This window comes from Rhipicephalus microplus, chromosome 5 (genome assembly GCF_043290135.1).
Source record: "Rhipicephalus microplus isolate Deutch F79 chromosome 5, USDA_Rmic, whole genome shotgun sequence".
Lineage (NCBI taxonomy): Eukaryota > Metazoa > Arthropoda > Arachnida > Ixodida > Ixodidae > Rhipicephalus > Rhipicephalus microplus.
In genome coordinates, this window is record NC_134704.1 from 211,489,532 (window position 1) to 211,504,961 (window position 15,430).

General features: G+C 43.6%; 1 protein-coding gene across 1 annotated transcript in view; it reads right to left on the bottom strand.

Moving 5' to 3' along the window:
• Positions 1–15,430, bottom strand: part of nompB (intraflagellar transport protein 88-like protein nompB) — a 1,761,410-nt gene that overhangs the window by 1,213,098 nt on the left and 532,882 nt on the right. The gene's annotated exons all lie outside the window — the stretch shown is intronic.

Sequence of the window (15,430 nt, forward strand, 5' to 3'; positions counted from 1 at the left end):
GCATGGTAGTGTGCACCGGATGTGGCGATTTTTTTTATATAGCAGAGAAACGTCCCAGATTTAACACATATACTTGTGTTTAAATTAACTTGTCTCAGCTATATTGTCTACCACTACCAAGTGAAGTTATATGCACTACCGTCATGAAAAAATATAGGAAATCACAGGGGTAGTTGAAACGTACATAATCTAGACTTATGCACAACTACACTGCGAAATAGTACGCATTTATATCGAAATATCTAAAAGTAGCAAGTAGAAAGCAACTGCAGCTTAAAAGCGCAAGTGCACTGAAAAAGCAAACACAATAACAAGTGTGTAACAAATGTGACCTTTATTGATTCGTCATTTGGGCACATTCACATCATGCGGCACCAAGTGGTTTCAGAGGTCCTTGCTTGCAATAGGGTGCTGAAGGTTTATCCACATGTCTAAGAAAAAAAGTATTGTGCTCAGATCGAAGCAGTCATTCAGTGTACTGTATGAGCACTAACAAAAAATGTAGGATGAATGCCTAAAGCTTATTTTCCTATAATTGGGCGTTTTTAATCTGTAAGCACCCACCTCATAACTTTGTTCTTTTAGCATACACGTTCGCTGCATACTCAGCACACTGGTCATACTTGCGATTAGAAATTCTAGCTGCAGTAACTGTGTAACTTAAAGCAGCACTGACATCAAATTTCAAGATCGAGATGGGCCCATCATTCGATCGCTTGGTATGCATAGGTCTTCTTGGCCAAATTTGAACGGCATCTGTAGCGTGAAAGTTATTTTAATTCGATGTCAAACAGCGTAGAAAAGCTAAAGAAAAAAAACGAAAAGTAAACTGCCCTGCGACATGGAAACTAGTGCTACGTGTTCAATGTCATACATTCCACAAATATCATCCTGAGTGACGAAGCCGTAGTAGCGATGACGTGTACGATCCGAGTGTTTTTATCGTGGCGCCGACTGGCGCTGAAGTGCAGAAACGCACTCGCTCGTCAACTGCCGGGCTAGCCCGCGCAGGTGCAGTCTGGCCCGGCCATGGCTCGTCACGTCTGATCTTCATCGCACCGGTTTGAATGATTTTGTGAAATTATCATGATAACAAGCCCTTTTAAAATAATGGCGAGAAAGAGAACATGATTAAGCGTGTCCTTGTCGGTCAGCATGTCGGAGAATTGTTGTGAGTTGCTGGTTAGTTGCAGTCGTCTAGTTCAACGCACGATAATAGCCCAATCAGGATGTCTATCCATATCATGTATGCGTTACAATGACCACAAGCTATCAAAAGTGGAAAAGCGTGTAGTCAGATATCATCGCTAACAAGTAACACGCAGGTATCGTTGAATTTTAGTTCATCTGTAGACTTTGCGTCCATGTAGAATTGGTAATACTATGTTAACCACCAGGAGGCGAAAAAAAGAAACTGGCAAGCAGGAATTCCGCTGGTGCTTATTCGCGATAGCTATATTGCATTGACCCCTCTGGGCATACCTGATTGCTTTGCACGCGAAAACACACCAAAATAGCTACCTGAGACACACGAGCGAGCATTTCATTTCATTTCATTTTATTTTATTTACCCCCAGTTTCATATAGCATTATAGAGGGGAGAGGAAATAAAGATTACGAGGAAATGGAAAATACAGCATGAGAATATGCGGCATAGAAAATACACATTATACAGCAGAATGTACAGCAGAGAAAATATAGCATAAGAATAAACAATGCAATAAACTTATAAATAAAAAAGTAAAGAAAAAGCAAAGAAATATCTCTTGATTATAGAATAGTAGCTGTGCAACGACGGTGAACACAATGCAATTTTGAGCAACGTTTAGCTTATACAATACTAAGTAATCTTTGACGGAAAATATTGTTATTAGTAATAGTGACGATGTCTTCGGGAAGGTGGTTCCAATCTACTGATGTACGAGGTATAAATGATCAATAAAAACACTGGGAGTTGCAGGATGCAATTTGAACCTTATGACGATGGTCGATGCGATAGGATATGTACGGAGTATTGAGGATTAATTGGTTATGTAGGGTGAGATGATGGAATAATTTGTGAAATGTACTCAAACGAGACATTTTCCGACGGAATGCACGGGAAGGAAGGCCTAGGCTGGATTTCATTGAACTGATACTGGCGATACGATTGTAGTTAGAAAGTATGAAACGGGCGGAGTTATTCTGTACGTGCTCAAGTGAAGTAATCAGGTTATCGTGGTAAGGATCCCACACTGATGATGCATATTCAAGTTTGGAACATAATAATATTTTGTACAACAGAAGTTTTAGTGCAGACGATGCTTTTGAAAAGTTACGACGTATGTAGCCTAACATGAGATTAGCATTATTAGTTCATAATGGAATGCCATTATTAGTAATGTATGCAATATGTAGTTCCCAAGATAAGTTAGATGTGATAAGAATGCCCAGGTATTTATACGAGGAGACTGGATCAAGCGGGACGTTGCTTAAGTAGTATTTTGGTGGGGTGTTAGCAGATCTAGTTACGCGCATAACCTTACATTTAGCGATGTTTAAGTCCATCCGCAATGTGCTGCACCAAGCTGCTACTGTGTTAAGGTCAGATTGGAGGCCTAAACTGTCTTTATTACTGGTTATTTCACGAAAAATGACGCAGTCATCTGCAAAAAGATGAATTATAGAAGAAAGTGAAGACGTGAGGTCATTAATATAAATTAGAAACAAAAGTGGACGAAGAACTGACCCTTGTGGTACACCTGAGTAGACCGCAGCATATGACAAACTGTGATTGTTAGCAGTAACGTATTGAAAACGGTTAAACAAGAAACACTGAATCCACTTCAGTAAACTATTATCGCTATTTAGTAGGATCAATTTGAAGAGCAGTAGTTGGTGACAGACTTTATTGAAAGCCTTACTGAAGTCTCAAAAAATGCAATCAGCACATGATGAACGGTCTAAAACCTGATGTAGTTTGTGAGTAAGATATATGAGCTGTGTTTCGCATGAAAAATGTTTGCGAAAACCATGTTTTGCTGGCGTAAAAAAAGAATTCGATTCAAGGAAGGTAATGAGGTTCGTGAAAATGGCATGTTCTAATAATTTACAGGAAGTGCTTGTTGATGAAATAGGGCGACAATTTTTCGGATAGTGTTTATTACGAGATTTAAAGGTTGGGACCACCCTCCCGATTTTCCATTGTGTAGGAATGGTTGATGTATCTAAGAACTTTTGAAATATTTTTGTTAGTATCACGTAGCTGTAAGTAACGGTGCTTTTCAGAAATTTCGTACCAATATTGTCATGGCCAGGGTATGAGTGAATGGGCAAGTAATCTATGAGTTTAGCGATACCAGAATGATCAATGGAAATTGGTGGCATGGCAATATAATTGAAGTTTTGCACATGGGGTTGGATGACGTTATCAACTCGAGAAAAGTTGTTTTCAAATGTGTCATTAAAAAGATCGGCGCACATGTCAGTAGGAACTGGATTGTCAAAGTCATCTACTAGAACTATGCTGTTATCTGGTAAAGGGTTAATTAAGCGCCAAAATTTACGAACATTATTCGCAAGCATATCTGGGAGTGTTCGAGAAAGAAAATGTAATTGAGAGAATTTTAGGGTGGTAAGGCAAGCGTTGTGCGCTGCTTCGTAAATCGCTCAACGGTCTTCAGAAGGCACTAGTTTTGCTGATCTGTAAAGTCGTTTTTCACGGTTAGATAGGCGTCTGATGTAGGTGTTGTACCATGGTGCCTGGTGATTAGAAATGATAGCTCGGTTAGGAAAGCATTACTTAGTAAGTTCGGCTACTTTTGCAGCAAGAATATCCCAGTTCGATTGGACAGAGCGATCACCGAACTTGCTAAAAAAAGGAAGGAACGAAGTTCGACAGTTCGTCATTATTGGCATCGAAATTTGCATTACTGTAATCGACTATGAGTTTTTTCACTTTGGTTCGTTTTGGGGGTGGCATTTTCAGGTGAAAAGCAAGCAGAAAATGATCACTGATACCAGGCATATAAGTGATTTCAGAGGCTAGATCAGGCGAGTTGGTCAAGATTAGGTCAAGGGTACTTGAAGTGATACTGGTTATTCTTGTAGGTTGGGTCACCAGTTGACACAGGCCAAAAACAGAACACATATCTACGAAATCCTTGGCCTGTACTGGAAAAGGTGATAAGCTTGGTGGATCAGTGTTCTAGTTTAAGTTGGGCAGGTTAAAATCGCCTAGTAGAAACAGAGGCGTGAAAGGAAAAAGCGAAGCGACCATGTTTATGGAATCGTGGAGTTCGCTTGTAAACGTTTCCGAAGATGAAGGCGACCGGTAGCACACCCCTAGGATAATTTTTAAGTGACGAATTGTTAGCAGAACCCATACTATTTCAATGTCGTGATTAATCTGTATGCATGACGATGGAAGGCATTTTGATATAGCTAAGAGCACGCCTCCCCCTCGGTGCACTGTGCAATCACAGCGATAAAGAGTAAAGTTTTGCGCATTATCAAACATTGTCATGATCATTGTCATGCGTATTTGAAGAAAGCCACGTTTCAGTAAGTGCATTCACATTACCGCGGCAAGAATCTATCGGATTGATTGATTGTTATGTGGGGTTTAACGTCCCAAAACCACTCTATGATTATGAGAGACGCCGTAGTGGAGGGCTCCGGAAATTTTGACCACCTGGGGTTCTTTAACGTGCACCCAAATCTGAGTACACGGGCCTACAGCATTTCCGCCTCCATCGGAAATGCAGCCGCCGCAGCCGGGATTCGAACCCGCGCCCTGCGGGTCAGCAGCCGAGTACCTTAGCCACTAGACCACCGCGGCGGGGCAAGAATCTATCGGAGTCAGACTTGTTAGCAATGCTTCTTGTGTTTGAATAAAGAAAGAATAGCTTAGCTGCAGAAGCAGGTAATAGACCGTCTCCCCTCTTGTTTCCCTACTCTGAACTGTTTGTAGGTTGATGTCGAGCGTGGCCTGCATAAAAAGCTTGTGATTGCGATTCTTCAACGATGCCAAGGTTAGTATGTAGATATAACACTTGCCGTTACCTAGCATTTTATTTAGTGAAGTGTAAAGCATGCAGGATTAGGCTGATTGTTACGAAATTCCGTTAGCTTTTTGCAGGCAAGGTGGGTGGTTGCTGAAAAATCTTCCGATACACCAATGTTTCTTCGCTTTAATTAGCCTCGGAGCAAAAGAAGTTGCTGTTTAGATTTGAAGTCAGTAAGCTTGACAATTATCGGGCAGCACTTGGTAGGAGAAAAGGAACGTAGCCTGTGTGCCCTCTCAATCGGGCTGCCTGTGAAGGTACTTAAAACTGACTTTATTTCAGACGTTAGTTTGGCTTCTGTCTCCTGCCATGTTTTTTGGAATCGGGAAAACCATAGAAGAGAAGATTGTTTCGCCGTGAGCGATATTTCAAGTCATCGAGTCGTGACTGGAGTGAAAAATTGCGTGCTTCGAGGTTGTTGACCGAAGCATGCACTTCAGATAGCTCTTCATTAACTTTCTCGAGGACTTCCCATTTTTGCTCGAGGCATCACTGAAGCGTGCATCCTCGGGAACGTTCCATGCGACCGGCATGGAACGGCGTATTTTTCGAAATCACTGTTCTGCAAAAGATCTATCGAAGCAAAAATGATTCGCGACATCGCGAATCTTGGGGATTCCAAGCTCCAGACTATCGTATTGAACACGAGTCGACACTTTGTATGGCGACGACAGCAATGCAGGTGACAAGGCATGACTGAATGTGTCCACCTAGCAGACGAAATGAATGTTTGTGGAGCAGCTGAGCGTGACGTCACTCTTTCTGTGGAGAAGCGGTCAGCCAAGGCGTGATCCGGAGGTGATCGCGAGGTAGCGCCACTGCTTGTGCTCCCAGCGCTAAAAAGAGGAGGGCGGGATTGTTGGCCGTTTTTGAATTGCAGTAGATCCCAGTAATATGAATCAATAAAAGAGATACTTATTCATCCCTCAGTTGCGTTTTAGGTCGCGAATTGTTGCTACAGGGTCTATAGCTACTCGCTGACGCAAAAATCTTGGCATGACTAAATTTGATGTCAGTGCTCCTTCAACTCTGATGATAAACGTTACAAGCCAGAAATATGTTTGTGCCTATAACCTAAAAACATATTACCTATCATATAGGCTCAAGGCTGATAATGAGAAACTCTTGCTTACCCTGACGACACGACGCGGTGTTTCTCAATTGTAAAGTACTCAATGTACCAATGTACTCAATGTAAGAAATTTAGCGAAACTACATTGCTCTCACTGCGCGAGCTATTTGTTGACAATGTGCAAGTTTCGTTCCCGATTCTACATCATGCATTGACTTCACTTCAAGATCAACACTACTTAGGAAGCGCCGCAGTCGGATGGCAAAATCAGACGCTTGTCCTAAATTTATGCGATTAAACACGAACGCCGCAACACAATGAGAGCGACGTTCATTCAGCGATATCGACGTCCAGTTAAGTGCATATGCTTGTGAGCTTTCAAGAGTGTTTACACATGAGTTGAAAGCTTTTGGTATGAAAAAGTGATTTTTTGTTCGGACGTGACTGCATACATCGGTTGTACTGGCTCAGACACTCGCAATAAATGATGCAGACCTTTCTTGATTGACTTTCTCTTTGCCAGTCGAAGCCAGTTAGGTCAACTGGTGATAATTACAGACGATAACCGTAATTTAGCAACAATAAAAAAACAAAATACCACAACGAGCGAGCAGCGGAAACTAGCAGTGAGCCCCCCTACCTGCAGCAAAAAATGTGTCTGTTTATTATTGACGATGATAGTACTAGCAGCGCCATCTTGCCTCACGGTATCGTACGACACCGCTACTTATTTACATATTATTTTGATACAACAGTTCAAAGGCACAGTTTCCGTTTTCTAAAGTGGTAGGTGTTCGCTGGCTCTTCGACGAGCCATCGGCTGCCATGTTTCTGTGACTCTGCCCGCCAGTGCCGCCGTTACCCGACGTTTACCCCAGGCTTGGTTCATGCGGCTCGACGTCATTCTCGCTGTGAATGGAGTCACGGACCAGCTGCTTATGCACGTCCTCTTGCTCGACGTGATGCCGGTCGAGTTTTGCCATCTTTCTGCCTACTCGACCACAAGCCCGCAGCCATATGACGCTCTGCAGTGCTCACCTGCTACGGCTGTATGTACCGCCCACTTCCGTTGACCCGCGCCTGGCAGATTTCCCCGGCGTCGCAGAGCAAGGTATCAACCAGCCTGCAGCCCTGCCTTGACCAAACTTCCCCGGCAATGTCTCCTCAGCACTTCCCCCGACGAGGTTCAGGTCGTTTGGGCTGCATTAGACTAGTCCCTAGTCCGGCCACTAGCGCAGTGATTCTCGCAACCAACGAAGAGGTCCCTGCAGCCAACGCCCAGCCCGCCATTAGGTCATCGGCCAATGGTCGTTCAGGGACGTTCGCCACCCGCATGTTTTCTTCGACCTCCACAGTCTACGATCCATCTGACATGTCAGGCTCCACGACGGCTACATCGCAGCACGCCCTGGAGTCTGACATGGCCCGGGATATCGACAGGCCCGCTATTAGCCTCCCGATTACGAAGGCTTCCCCGTGGACGATGTCTGAAAGCAACTTTCTGTCTATGTCAGTGCTCTGCGCATCCTGCCAGCTGTTGCTATCATCACTTCCAATGTATCCTGCAGTGAAAGCTCATGCCCTCACAAAACACAGCCGAACGTGTGAGATGTTGCAACCATGATCGATTCGCCTGCGTACGACGTGCCCGACCTGCCTATGGCAGAGCACACCACTCATTTCGCGCCTGCCTCACAGACAGCCATCGGCCATGTCAACCTGCGCACAAGCCCTCATGCACCGGCTACAGAAGGGTATTCTCCGAGTCCGGGGATGCCGACTGATCCTCCTCCAGATTGCGCGCCTATTCTGTTCTATGACATGCCTCCTGTGGTGTTCTCAATGAGGGACGTAAACCAGCAAACGTGTAACTCGAATACAAATATTCCCTTCGACGCGTCGCAGTACTAGTGCACCTGGACCCTACGCGCTGACCAATCACTTGCTGTCCTCCGCATGGTACATCGCGCATGGCTTTTCCACGTCGATCAATTCATATACTAGTGTCACTACGCCTCCCGCAATAGAATGCAGAAGGTGTCATCCACCGCCACCGACTTCCACACAAGCACCACCGACCCGTTGCCAACATTAGCGGCTAAACCGGCACTTCTACGGGCTCCTTTCACCACTGATCTCTACTAGGTGGAGCTGGATTGCTCATCGAGCGCACGTGGTTGAAGCCACCGGAAGGCGCCGATGGTTTCCCGGAAGCCACCGCCATCCACATTCTCGCAGTTACCTGCTGCGGGCGCGAAGGCTTTTCTAATCTTTTTGGTGAAACGCCTGCCTGTATTGAAGTAAACTTTACGAATCAACTAATAATGTCATCACGATCCCATTTTACGCATAAGTGCTTCAAAATTATATTCTTTTTTTTTGCGCATTCTGCAAAGAAATTGTGGTAGTTGACTGCCTTTTTTTTACCAAGGCGTGTTGAAGGTGTTTTGTTTTTTGATATAAATTTTCCAAGCACGAAGCCGGAAATATACGAAGAGTGGGTCAGTACCGTATACTGTTGTCACACGGGCACTGTAATCGCAATCAAGACGATACGGATCAGTTTTAAATGCGAAGCATTTCCTAGCGTACTTCGGCGACTTTGAGCGTATCTATCTTTCTAGCCGCTTTTGCCTGCATGCTCTCGTGGTCACCCCTTTAACTTGACATGTACCAAGTTAGCATGGGAGGGTAAGATGGCTTGATGAATATGACGCACTGCACAAGACGTGAATAATGTTACAATCCTGCCGCGTACGTCGTCAAACACTTCCCGCTAGACAGTGGGACATACGCACGGGCGGGTATGAGCTGCTGAGATGTGGGTATATGCCACAGGTTATCGACACTTAGTATCTACCCAGGAATGACGAGAACACACATGAGCAATTTTTTCAAGAGCAATTTTAGATTTAGGATGACTGCCAGTTTGGCGTGTTGGTAAAGGTTCATGATAAAGGAAGTGCTAAAAATATACACACTTAAAGAGGATACGGACAAGCGCATACTAGCAACTGAAAATTTTATTTCGAAGCAAACACTAATAAATACATAACACGCATGTACGTCATTCCCGACTTCCCCTGTCATCATCAACAACGTAATATAATAAAATATGAACTCCCATAATCAGATAAGCGTCAGTTCTACTAACCTATGCGGAATTGGCTTTTTTGGAAGTCGCGTAACCCAATGTTTTTTCCAGATTTTTTTGGTTTTACGTTTTTCTTTTTGTTTTTATTGTTTTCCAGTTTTTGTTTTTTTTGTTTTACATCTTTTTTCTTAATTTTTGACACATGTCTGTTCCCAGTTGTGTGCTATCGGTTATGGGATTCCATATTTTGTTATATCACGTTGTTGATAATGACAGGGGAAGTCGGAAATTACGTACATGCGTGTGATGTATTTATTAGTGTTCACTTCAAAATTTTCAGTTGCTAGTAAGCGCTTGTCTGTGTCCTCTCTGAGTGCGTGTGTTTTTAGCGCTTGCTTCAACATGAGCAATTTTAGCCCGAGGGTGTTAAGTTATACTCGACATCGGTAACGTCGACCCAATGAAGGCATAGAATAAATGTCAGTGTTAGGAAATACTTGACATAGGCAACGTTGACTTCCCCGACGGATGCAAATAATGAATTTCATGGTCCCAGCAGGAATCGAACCCAAGCATTCTGTGTGGTAGCCAAACATTCTACCACTAAGCTATGCCAGTTCTCGGAAGTAGTTTTAAAATAGACCTTATTCTTCGCGAACCGGTAATAGTAGTTGCAGTGCTGCCTACTCAATTTTATAAAATTTGCATATGTGCTTCTTTGATACAGCCATCACGTCGGGTGACCGTCCATTGTGGTTAATTGCTTTGTGCTGAAGTTTATTTATGTAGCAGCATCCAGAATAAGCACATTCGCAAACATCAGCGCTTCATATCAGCTTTTGGTGTTGCTAATACGCATGTTTCAGTGTAGATCGTTGCGCAAGTGCAAACAGGTTATGTAAACATCTGCAACTCTTCAACATATGTCTGTGCATGCAACAATTTACATGTATGTAGCGTCATTTCATATCGCTCAGTTTAAAATGAATGGCAACATGGTCACCTTCCATCCACATGCTTCGCATAACGTCGATTTCCAGGTACGTGGGATCTGCCAAATTTTTATTGATTACGATCACCATTATGACCGCTGCTACACGGCCCAAGCTAATCCGGTTCAAGCCTGGGTCAGATGAAATGCCCCAGGTGGCATTTGCGTGCCGTAAAGCATGCCACTGACCAAAATGAGCATACGGTATGTTTATAGAGCCCTTTATTAGCAATGTTAATTGTGCGAGAACCACTCGATCGTCAAAAGCTTTGCATGCCACTAAAATGGTAATTTCATAAACCCATCATTCAATAGAATTTTCCTAGCGCGTATACCTGTATTGCTGTGTGAGATTCTTAACCTTCGCTTTCATTTTTGATGACCCCCACTCGTAGCCGTGTAGTGGCAGCCAAGTGTCAACCTCGTTTTACGTGGCAGTGTCTCGCTTCTGCAGTCTAAAGTCCGTTCAAGTCGCTCCTACCAGTGTAAAGGTCTCTTCATTCGACCACGAAGTGCGCGTACGTTGCGACGTAGTCGACGGGCTTGCGACACTCAAAATCAGTTTGCTTCGAAGTGCTCCAACAGCTCCGTTGTGGCGAGAGTTGAACTAAGCGCAGAAGGCAACGGTCGTCTGCTTCTTGTCTGCTTCTCCCGTAACTACATGCGGTCTACACGAATCTTAAAATATGCAATACTTCAAATATTTTTCAATATAAACAGCTTCAAATTTTTTTAAACGTTTTAGTATTTTTAAGTGTTTTTATTGAACTAAGCTCGATTTTCTCGTTTATTGTGCTTTCAACAAGCTCGGCTAGGATGTGCAGATATCAGCAAAATCACGATCTCTCGGGCAGATTGCGATGCGCTGATCGCGATAGTCTTGAACCCGATCTCGCCGGATCGTGATTAAATGTGGGCGTGTAGCCGCGCCTAATCTGGATCGTGGTTAATTCAGATGAACCGTGTGTCCTTGTGACACTGGTATTAAAGAGGGACAACTGGACGCCGTCTTGAGAAAGCAGACTTTGCAGTGACCGTTTGGCGGGGTCATGTTTTGACCACTTGGTTCGAAAAACTCATCTTCGAATAGATGCCAACCCAACGTTGTTTTCTTTACTGGATCGCCGATAAAAGACAAACTTACGCGCTCCTGGCTACCATTGCGCTCATTCCTTTTTCTGTAAAAACATGCCGTGACAATTTTTTACAGCGAAAGCTGTTGTGAGATCACAACTCGGGCACGCGCTGTTGTCCGCCGCCGCCGCCACCAGTGCCTGTAACCGCATCGCGCAACATTTAAAAAAATCTAGCACCAATGATACAGCGGGGCTCCAACCCGGGTCCACCGGGTGGCAGCTAAGTATTATACTACTGAGCTACGCTGCTTCTTCTTATTGCCTTGCATATCAAGACTTCACATTTCACATATTTAGATACTGGTCGAAATACAAGTGTGTCACAAAATACACCCACAAACTTCCTTAAATTATCGTCAGCTCTTAGCTGACTAATGATCGACACGTTGGCATTTGTAACAATGGCTCAATGCGCAAAATCCAGTCTGGTACATTTTCTTGGCCCTTCAGGACTTCAAAAAAATTGCACACAGATTGGCAAAAATATTGACGCACAGATAGCACTTTCGAGTACATTCGGGTTTTCAAAGGGACATACGGTTTTCTATATACTGTGCAGGCTTAGAAGTATGATTATATCATAAAGTACGCCCGCCTCGTTTTTAAGCGAAAGAAAACGGATGCCGTGTCGACTTAAGAGTAATACTTTTTTCAATGTCCTCTGCAAAATGCCCCAGAAAAAGACCCCGCTCCAGCAAGCTATTAACACGTGTTCGATTCTTTGCAGTTTACTACCTAAGTGGCAATGTGTGCTCCATGGAACGACTTATCCCCTATCCTGCAACCATGTTTTAACCTGTGATGTAACAGTATGTAATTTAAAGAAAGAAATGTTTCAACCCTTGGCCCTACAAGCATTTTTCTAGCACATTTCATAACATCCTGTCTTGCACAGCGTAGCTGATGGTACAATGATGCAGGCAGTAAAACATTGTCAAGATCTTTATACACTTTTTTACGTGATACGTCAGTCAGGTACTCAAACGAAAATCTCACTGATGGAAAGTGGAAAGACGAAACAACTTTCTGTATATACCCCTGTATTGTGCTTTCACATCTGTTAACGATACCGAAAATCCCGGCAGCATTTTAAACAACCTTAGTTGTATAACTGTTCTCAAAAAAAGGTCATCTACATCACGCAGAAAAAGCTAGTGATTCACAATTTGTCTTATGTACAAATGAACTAATCCGAGCCCACCATCTCGAACTTTTCTGAAGAGGTTTGTGCGGCTTGACCTTTCTCAGAGAGAGCTCAAAGTGAAAACTTATAATGCTCTGTGTTTTTTTGTACACTTCTCCTACTGCATTGCAAAACCTGCATTGCGTACCACAGCTTGTCCACTAGAAACAAGTTGCACGTTGTGGCCCGTGCGAATATCGAAATACCCCAAACTTTTCATTTTTCTACATCATTGTGCGATGCCTGCGTTTCTTTTTTCTAGTATGATTCGCTGCCGCCATAGAACTCCAGCGGCACTCTTAAATACTTCACTGCTGTTCCCTGTCATTTATTGTTAAAAAATACTCTTCGTGTGACGTCCCATTCCCCATGCCAGAAACCAAGGCACTTATCCCTGTTCATAGCACCACCAAACACCTGGTGAAAAGTTTTCACGGCATCCATTATACTCTCATAATTTGTGCAGAGAACTGCAATGTCGGAGGCTAACCTCAGCGTCATGCAATTTAAAGCCGCGTATTGCGCTATTATTATTTACACTTAAACAGAACTGTTCAATAATAATAGCGAAAAGCAGGGGCGATAGTGGGCACCGCTGTCTCACTGACCACAGCATATAGGTATACGCTCATCCGCAGTTTTATTTATTACTAGTCTCGTCGTGCATCTTGCGTAAGCCATGCGCACTCTGTCGCTGATCAAACTCCCAACGTTCATGTGCTCAAGTAATGAAATAAGCAAGTGATGCGGGACACGATCAAACGCCTTTTTTTTTGGTCAATTGAAACATGGCGACATTGAGATGCATTTCTATGATTGATCACGCAATGTTTGCGTTGGTCATTATTTTTCTTCCTTTTATACCACATATATGGTGGGACCCAACCAGTTTTGTCATAACTGTCTGGAGTCTTCTGGCCAATATTTTCATGAATGTTCTATAGTTAACATTGGTTAGGCTAATTGGTCTTTATGAAGTATCACTTCTTAACTCCGCGTGGTCTTCTGTTTTTTGGTATTAAGGCCGTGTAAGCTGACAATAAAGATAGTGGAAGTAGTTTACACCTAAAAGCCCTGTTAAATACCTCCTTCAAAATAGGTGAAATTACATATTTCAATTCCTTGTATACTGCAGAACTCAAGCCATCTGGTCCCTGAGACTTACCATTGTTTAACTTATCAATTGCTTTTCTAACGTCTCGCTCTGGTATAGGCAATTCTAAAATATCCTTCCTTTCGTCATTGAATATTGGCATTATTGAAATGAAACCACTGTTAAAACGATCTGCGTGTACAGTGGTTGGTGTGAATAACTCTTTGTAATATTTGAGAAACGCACCGGCTATTGCTTTTTTCGTACAGTACCTTGTTTCATTATATTCTATTTCTGTTATTTCACCTTAACAGGCATGCCTCTTCTCAACTCCATGAGTTTTGTTGGCGTTTCTCCCGCTACCAAGTTTTCTGCTCGAGCTCGAGTAAATGCTCCGCGGTATCATACATGGTCTCTCAACTCTGGCTTCTGTTTAGTTGTGTTTATCTCCTCTGAAATTGTACCTGCCTGGGTACATTCTTCCACCACTAACTGCTGCAAGTTTTCACGCAAGCGCGCTTCAAGTTCTTTTCAGCGTGTCTCAAGATACTGGCTCTCTCAAGTGCTTTCAGTTTAATGCTCTGTTTAAATAGTTCCCACTTGTGGCTTCAGAATTGCAATTCTTCTTTTGCTAGGACTTCTATGGCCTCTAAAAAATGCGACTAAAGTGTTCATCTTTTAATTGCTTCACATTGAGTTTGCTGAGTTCCCAAGAGCAATGTTTGTTATTCCTTTTATGTTTACACACTGAAAACCAAATCAAACAAAGATCACTAAATGTAACAGGTATATAACTCTGAGATCATGGCACGAAGCGATGATTTCAGAAGACACGTATGCTCTGTCACCTGTTATCTATACTCGAACAAACGTAGTTGAAATCCCCAGCGAAAATAATTTTACGTTCACATTTCAAGTACACGTAAAGTTTTCAAAAAACTCCTTTCAATCTTGAATCACAGTGGCTGTGTACACACCGATCACTCTCCATTTTTCACTTAGTGAGGCCAAATCACATATAATAAAACGACCCACCTCGCGGGTAGTTACGGACTCCACGTTCACATCAAGGCTTTGCTGAATTACCAAGAGGCACCATGCAGACATACCCACCGCGTTACAAACGCGCACATCAAATAGTTTCGAGAAAGGCTGCACCATTCACTCAGCGTGCTATTCACTCTCTGCTTTAGCTTCCTGTACAGCGACGATGTCTAAGTCGTCTTCTATAATCACGTGGTAAGACTGGCTTTGCCGCCGTTTGGCAGAAAGCCCGCGTAAATGTAGCGCCGACAATCGTATCGTCGCCATCGTAAGCGAACGACGCTTACCTTACCAAAACCCAACTCAAGGCGTCGTCCCTTCGCCGCCGCGTCAAAGCGACGACGAACGCAGGCGGCTAGCGCCCCGAGACATTTAGGGGCGAAGCTCCTTAAAGCCGCACCCGTTCGTCCCTCGTCATAGTCTTAGTGCGTGACCAGTCCAGCGTTTTGTCATGCAAGGTGGTGCCGGTGGGAGATTTGTCCGGTGCGTTGTTGAGTAATCAAAAATTCGCAGCATGCGTGTTAACTAAAAGCCGAATTTTTCTGTCTCTCATTCCCCATTGGCATGCACATTGAGCACTATCCGACAAGAAAGGGTTGCAACGTTATACTGGTGGTGGTGGTGGTGGTGGTGGTGGCGGTGTTGCAGCAGGCGGGGTTAGCCTGGCCTGCATGGCCGGCAATTGTTCTGCCTGAGCATCTCCTGAATTTGGAAATAGTCACCACGTGTCAGGCAGCACAGTGTCTCGCAGGAAGACCAACAAAATTCGTTG